This window comes from Diadema setosum, chromosome 5 (genome assembly GCF_964275005.1).
Source record: "Diadema setosum chromosome 5, eeDiaSeto1, whole genome shotgun sequence".
Classification (NCBI taxonomy): Eukaryota; Metazoa; Echinodermata; class Echinoidea; order Diadematoida; family Diadematidae; genus Diadema; species Diadema setosum.
In genome coordinates this window covers 6,219,406-6,226,820 of record NC_092689.1, presented here as the reverse complement: position 1 = coordinate 6,226,820, position 7,415 = coordinate 6,219,406, and positions in this window count along the sequence as shown.

Sequence of the window (7,415 nt, the reverse complement as noted above, 5' to 3'; positions counted from 1 at the left end):
ACTTGATAACAGCGTAGCTTTGTGACTGGAAAAACAGCAAATTCGTCTTCTATTTCCATCCATATTTTTTGTCATTCATATAGTACATGAGTATAGGAGTGGCGGCCATTTTGTATTGCAAATAAGCTTAAGATACTAAATGCACGTACATGAAATGATAATTTTCTTGCATGTGCAAATAGAATTACCCAAGGTCCAAGGAACACAAATCAATCTAAAAAAGTTCGATGGAATAATCGGTCATAAAATTGACATAACTGGGATTATCATGGCCAAATTAGCATATCTGGCGGCCATTTGGGATTTTTGCATTTTGCCAAAAATGCTCGAGGTTACGCGAGTGGCATCAATCAGATTTGGAATCAGCATCCTCGAATTGACAAGAAACCATCAAAAAACATTGTATATATAAAAAAACAAGGTTAGGTGCACTTTCTATGGAGCCTGGACTAAATCTTCAGATTGCTCAGCAAGACGGAGGCGTCGAACATCGATCATCAAAGGCACAAATGCACATGTGGAATTCTTTTGTACATCAATACAAAACTGACAACTGTTTGAATAAATATAGCCAGTTGGAACTCCAGCTATGAAACCTCCTTGACTAAACCATTCTTGCGTAGTTTATGTGTTGTTCTAGTAAAGTACGGTGTATGTGTTAATGAAGTGTACCACTGCTGAACTACTTACTGCCAATCCACACACAACACAGTATTCATATATAAAAAAGCAGTTTAAAGATAACGTTTAATCAACCATGGTTACGATTAGAGTATGTTGTTATTCACTTGATAACTTTTCTTTTATTCTTTCTCATCATTCAAGAAAGGACTTTGAGCTTTGCCTGTATAGAACAATCATAAAACTTACATTCTCAACAAAAATCAAACTCTCATATTTACATAATTTCTTTAAATATTCAAACTACACATAAATTTGTACATAAATAAATAGTCATTGTTTGGTTTGGGTAAAAACTCAGATGACAAAAATGTATAAAAATCAAAAATCAAAAGTCAAAACTTAAACGTTTACACTGTTTCTTAAAATTTTCAAACGACACAGAAGTTTGGACCTGAATAGGTAACATATTAAAATACAATGTGCCTTGATACGAAAATGTTGACCTCGTTAGTCTGGGGTGTTTCTAAAGCATCGTGTGGTTCATTAAAGGAGATTTTGATCTAGATGTAATAATCATAATTGGAGAATGCAGAAATATTAGTTGAACACATGAGCGGAGTTGGAGGAATGTCGGACGATTGAAAATTTATGAAGTGCAAAATGCTGGTGTAGCCATTCCATCGCATAATGAGAAGACTGCAACCTTGCCGTCATGTATGGAAAACGGTGTGAAGTATTAAAACAAAATCAACATAATTTTCATTTTTTTTTCTAGCATTACAAAAGAACATTTGACTTACCTCTTTCAAAAAACTGGGAATGATTATCATCCTAAACATTAGGTCAGTGGCAAGTCAAGGAAATGTGTGCTTTTAACAAGAACTAAAATTTTGTGGCATTCTCTTTATGTTTTCTCTATTATCGTTGATACAAATACATGACGCCATGATCTGTAGTAGTCTTCTTATCCAGCGATGGCTGCACCAAAAGCTCAAACATTCATAACTTTTCAACGGATGGTCGAACGTTCTCGAACCTTCTCTGAAGTGTTCAACAAATATCATTGCATTCCCTCAGCCCACATGGCGACTATATTTGGGTTTCATTTCAAAGTATACGCATATCTTTTCATTCGTGCCCCATAGGACATTTCGGTCTTGATCTCTCACGAAAAGAAAGGCATCCGGTTATAGATAAAATACGGCTATCTGTGGCGTTTGATGCGACATGCTGATTTGATCTTAAATCATGAAAAGATACCGGCACAGATATCTTGTAATTACGATTCGAAATAAGAATGAAGAGAGGTTTGATTTTGCACTGCCACGCAATAGATCAATTACATCCTGGTATGTATCCGTATACCAGGGATATTTTCTTCTCACCTCCCTGGCTATAATATCAGCCTCACACTCCACGGTTTTCGAAATGGTACTTTTGATAACATGACCCATTATCAACAAGCTTGCTTCTATTTTCTCTCTTTTCCAATAACACAATAGTTTTGTTCAAACAGTGTAATAGGTCATGCATTTGCTTCTTGTTCCTGTAGAATGTTTATGAGATGTATTACATTGACTTCCTATACTATATTGTATATTGCTATAGTGATATTTGAAATTAATAACATCTAGGTCTAAATTGAATTGAATTGGAGTATACGTGGTATGAAACAGGGACAGTTATCCCAAAGTTAGATATATATATATATATATATATATATATATATACATATATATCATATAAGATCCACGAACCTATTGATAGTTTACACTTGTCAATGACTTCATCAAATCATCTACTTTGCGCACGTTATGTTAGCTAACAAGATCCTGAAAATTCTGTAACGTCGAAAGCTTCCGTTTTGTTATTTTGATTTCCATGACCCTTTCACACAGCTCCGTTTGATCGATCTCATTAGAAAGTGAAGTCGGGCTTGGGTGATGCTTTCCTTGAAGACCGCAAGGCCTCATGACTGAATGTACTGTTAACTTCGATGGATTTTGCCGCTGCTTCAAGGCATATGCATATGTATATACGTACACGCACACACTCACATATCCTTCGTTAAGTAATTCTCACTCAATGTTATATTTTATGCAACCTCCTTGATGTTGATTCATAGCAGAAAGAATTGTTCTCTCCTATTTTGGCCAAGTAAAGCAGTTCACTAGAAGTGTCCACATGCTGGAGAATCAGGGAGGTTCACCTCCCTTTGGAGAATTAAACATTGCATTGAAAAAACAAACAAACAAAGAAATACATAGTATATATGCATATATGTAGATATATATATATTTTTTTCACATTAATGAATTCTTCCGTGGAGTATTTTTTATTTACTCTCAGTATGGATAGATATTAACAAAAACCCATACTTTCTGAATTTTATATTGATTCCTCGAATTTACACCCTGTACTGATACAGACAATATAAACTTGTCGCTCTTTCTCTCTTCTGAAGGTGTATAATGTTGTCCCCATTCCAATTCTTATCCAGTTCCAATTTTCAAAGCTTGCACAGCAGTGCTGTCCATAAAGTGAACCTCGATTCAGAGCAGAATGTTGTCATGTTATCATAGTGGACCACGTCGCGTTGTGATTTTCACGTTACTGCAAGGAGGCATCGTGAATACCTCCTTGGTTTAGAGCGAACTGTACCACGCAAGAAAAACGGGACTGAATGTAATCATGCCAGAACAAACCGTGCTGCACTGAGTTTCTGTAATATCATGCGTTGATAAAAGGGTTTACTAGGAATGGGGATTCACGGAGAGGTCACGCTTACTTTCGAGTTCGTTTCCCTGGGCTTGACCTCGTGGTTGTTAGCTTACCTTCGAGTAAACTCTAATGATAGTGACGAAACAATACACACAGGTGCATCCCATTGAGGCACCGCCCGAAAACCGTTCATCGATGTGCGGCATCGATGAACGGTTTTCGGGCGGTGCAAGTGGTGGAGTTGTCACGTGACAAACTTCGCGAGCGTTCAAATATCCGTGGAAAGTTTCGCGAGAAGTTCGCGAGAACTCTGGCAAAACTTCGATCTCTTAAAGATCGCGATCTTGAACTTCGCGATCTTTTGTCAGTGTGAGCAAAGCTACTGATACTATAAGAACATAACATAACGCTTCCGTTGTGACTGAACGCGGTTTGAGGTATCTCTTTCTATTTTTATGACATGAGCGAAAGTCCCCATCAGGAGATAAACAAGTATGGTGGAAAAAAAAAACGATTCCTTTGCTCTACGTTTATTGTATATGTCAGCAAATGAAGAGGATCAATGCAAGTCCAAGTACTCTGCAGATGATTGTTCGGATGAGGAATCGATCTCTGCCGAGAGTGACGCTAAGGATCTTCAGTCGCCACCCTCCCCTGAAACATCGGCACTACCCAAAATTATGATGTTAATATCTTAAAAAGATAAAGCCGAAACGAAAGCAGAAAGAAAACACGAACTGTAAAAAGTATAGCATGAAAATGTATGACCATCGCTCCTTAACAGTCAAAACTAATCCACCACTCTGCATGACACATAACAGTGAATATAAAAGGAATACATGATAAATTTGAGAGTTATAACTTAGAAAAAGAAACTGCTTGAGGGGGTAAGCGAGGAAAGCAGTAACTATGATAACGTAAATTGGGTGCAATGCAAGATGTGTTTATTTATAGGGCCTACTGAGAATGCGTAGTACGAGTGTACCCCTCCCTCCGTGTTGTTTTCTCCTTCAATGCAACTCTTGAATGTATACTGACTGACATTTTTCAGGTTTCCGAGCTCGTAGCAGAGCTTATTTCTCGTTATCTCTTTGCAGCTGCTTTTCAGCTCTAGTCCCAACCTCAACTTTGACGCTTTTACCACGCCATTTCCACATATCTTTGTAAAATTATCTACCAGCACCAGCACAAAGGGCGGTGAGTTGGCTCAGTCGGTAGCGCGTCTGCCTCACGATCACGCGGCCCGGGTTCGAACCCGAGTCTGGACTGAGCAATGTTGTGTGTAAGCATACCGTCCCCTCTAGCAAGAGGCAAACACTCTGTCCCTCGGATAGGACATAAAATGGAGGTCCCGTGTATGAGAGAGTTAAACTGTTACTCATGAACGTAAAAGATCCCGCTTCATTCATTCATCGCAAAGAGCAGGGTGTTTAACCCGGTGAAGTGGTCCCACCTCACATCCAACTGGACCCCATGGAAGACCAGCTTAACGTAGCTGAATATGGGCTATCCAGCCATCTTCTCAGATGGAAAATGAACAAACAAACAAACAAACAAACAAACACTCATCACCGGAACTTAGTGGAACTCTTTCTCTGCGTAATTTAAAGGACAAAGTTGTCTGTATGAGATGGTTCCATGATATTTTGCTCCTGCGACGACGTACTGCTCCCATGAAATATATGCATGCTAAGCCACGTATAAACTCTACCCATAAACATAACCCTTACATTAAACTAAATATAAAGCCCTATCACAACCCTAACCCTAACCCTAGGTCCTTGGAGAAAATAAGACCGGAGCAATCAATACTGTTGCAGGAGTAAATGTCATGTCTCCGTATAACATACACCAAAAGAAAATAAGAAGTGATGGCAGTTTACCGGCGTACAATTTGACATAAAATGAAAAGTTGTATTTTTATTACCCTTAAAGATGACATGATGGTAGTATCTCCATCATGGTTTATTGCATAAATGGCATTAAAAATGTGTTTGGTTGATGTTTTAACCATGTCACCTGCAACCGCTTTCCCCTGGAAGTCATTCTTGATAGGTTATTATTACAAAACAATGATAATTCAGAATAAAATAAATATCTTTTTCTGTTTTGATTAAAAAAAAGAGAATATTTACACATCACACAGGCTCTAACATCGTAAATGTACCACAAAAGAAAACAACATAAAACTGTACACAGCTGCTCAAGGCAAAATAGGTTTGTGCGGTGATAACATGACACCATGTATGAGTATGTTATTCCGACTTATAGTTATACCACTGCACTGGTATATGTGGGAAAAACTGGGAAATCAAACTCCCATAAAGGCTTATTACTACAAAATACTATCTAATTTTGATGACACACCAATCATGCTATTTGTCTGATTCACTGCCTTTGTTAAAGTCACATGAGATAATATGGTGTGGAATATTGTACATTATATAACGCCTGAAGAGATCCTTGTAATTTGATTGGTTGTTTGCCATTGATTATTCGGCCCATTTCACTATGACGTCATCATCCGTGCAATTGTGGTTCCATTTACCGTGCAATTTTGGATCCATACGATTTGCTCCATTGCACGCTCACTGAGAGCCCGGCATACTACGCGTATACGCTTGTGTTTTGCAGTGTATGTATGCGACAGCGCGCTACCTAGCGTAAAGCGCTAAGTGAGCACTCTCGCGATCTCAGATTCTCTATTGTTTCTAAATAAATAAAACATGAAAGGACAAGGATCTCTTTCAGGCGTTATATAAAACAAATAATAAATGGTTTTCATTCGTGCAATGGACAGAATATTTCATTCGGTGAAAGATGAAATGTTTGATCCATTCAACTCGGCTGCGCCTCGTTGAATGTATTCATCTTTCACCTCATGAAATATTCTGTCCATCGCACTCATAAACATTCATTATTTGTATACTACAGATTTACAGTTAATATGTTACACTAACTAAGCGTTCCACCCCTAAAATCTCCACTGACTTACCTCACTGGGTGGCACCACCTACATCATAATCGTGTAGAGATGGATATTGGTATATTGTCTGAGGATCCTGGGTGCGATGGCTTCACGATACACGCATTCAATTATAGCTTGCTACTGCTTTCGAGTGTCAGACCATAATGGACCTATAAGTCCATGTTCAGACGGACGCGCGAACAAGCGACACCATGGTACGTTTCACATCGATAGATGCTGGATGTGTTGAATAGTGTGCGTGCGTGTTTGTGAGAGAGAGAGAGAGACTGTGAATGAGGCTTTTTGAGTGGTTGTGTTCAGGTAGTAAAATAGTGAGATTGCAGTGGGCAGGGGTGGAAAGAAAAAGATACGTAGTTATGTAAAGATAAGTGTCCCCCCCCCCCTTTTTTTTGGGGGGGGGGTAGATTGGTTAGGAAGGATAGGTATAGGTCAGCTAGGAAGGAGTGTTTTTGGGGGATGAGTTTTATTTTGCGTGTATTGCTTCTGAATCTTTTAGCACATTTGTTTGTCTGATTGTTTTGTTTGTTTGTTTTTGTTTGTTTGTTTGTTTGTTTATTGGTCTTTTAGGTACACCTGTATCTGATGTGAGCAGTTAAAACAGTGGGTTGTAGTACTTGTATAATACACTCTAAAAACGCAAATGTTGAATCAACATTTAAAAGGGCCGAGGAGTGACAGCATTTTTGAAGTGTTGCATCCAACTTTTAAAATAACATTTTAAATGTTGAATCTAGCAGGAAAACCAACACTTTGAAAATGTTGTCACTCCTCGGCCCTTTTAAATGCTAATTCAACATTTGTGTTTTTAGAGTGTACAGTGCGTTGCATATCTAAAACAAACAAACAAACAGAACTCTCAAAGGCTTAATGTAGGTAGCAATGGGGCGTGTGATTGGAAACACGTAAGGCTTTAACTTATGCTCTTTCAAAGGAAACGTTAAGCAAACTTATTTATCCATAAACATCTGAGTACCATGACTTTAAGAAATTTTATGTAAAAACACTTGCTACGCTTGTTGGCATTTATACTGAGCACATAGGGAAGAGAAAGAGATAGACACAACGAAGTCTAAAAGCATTT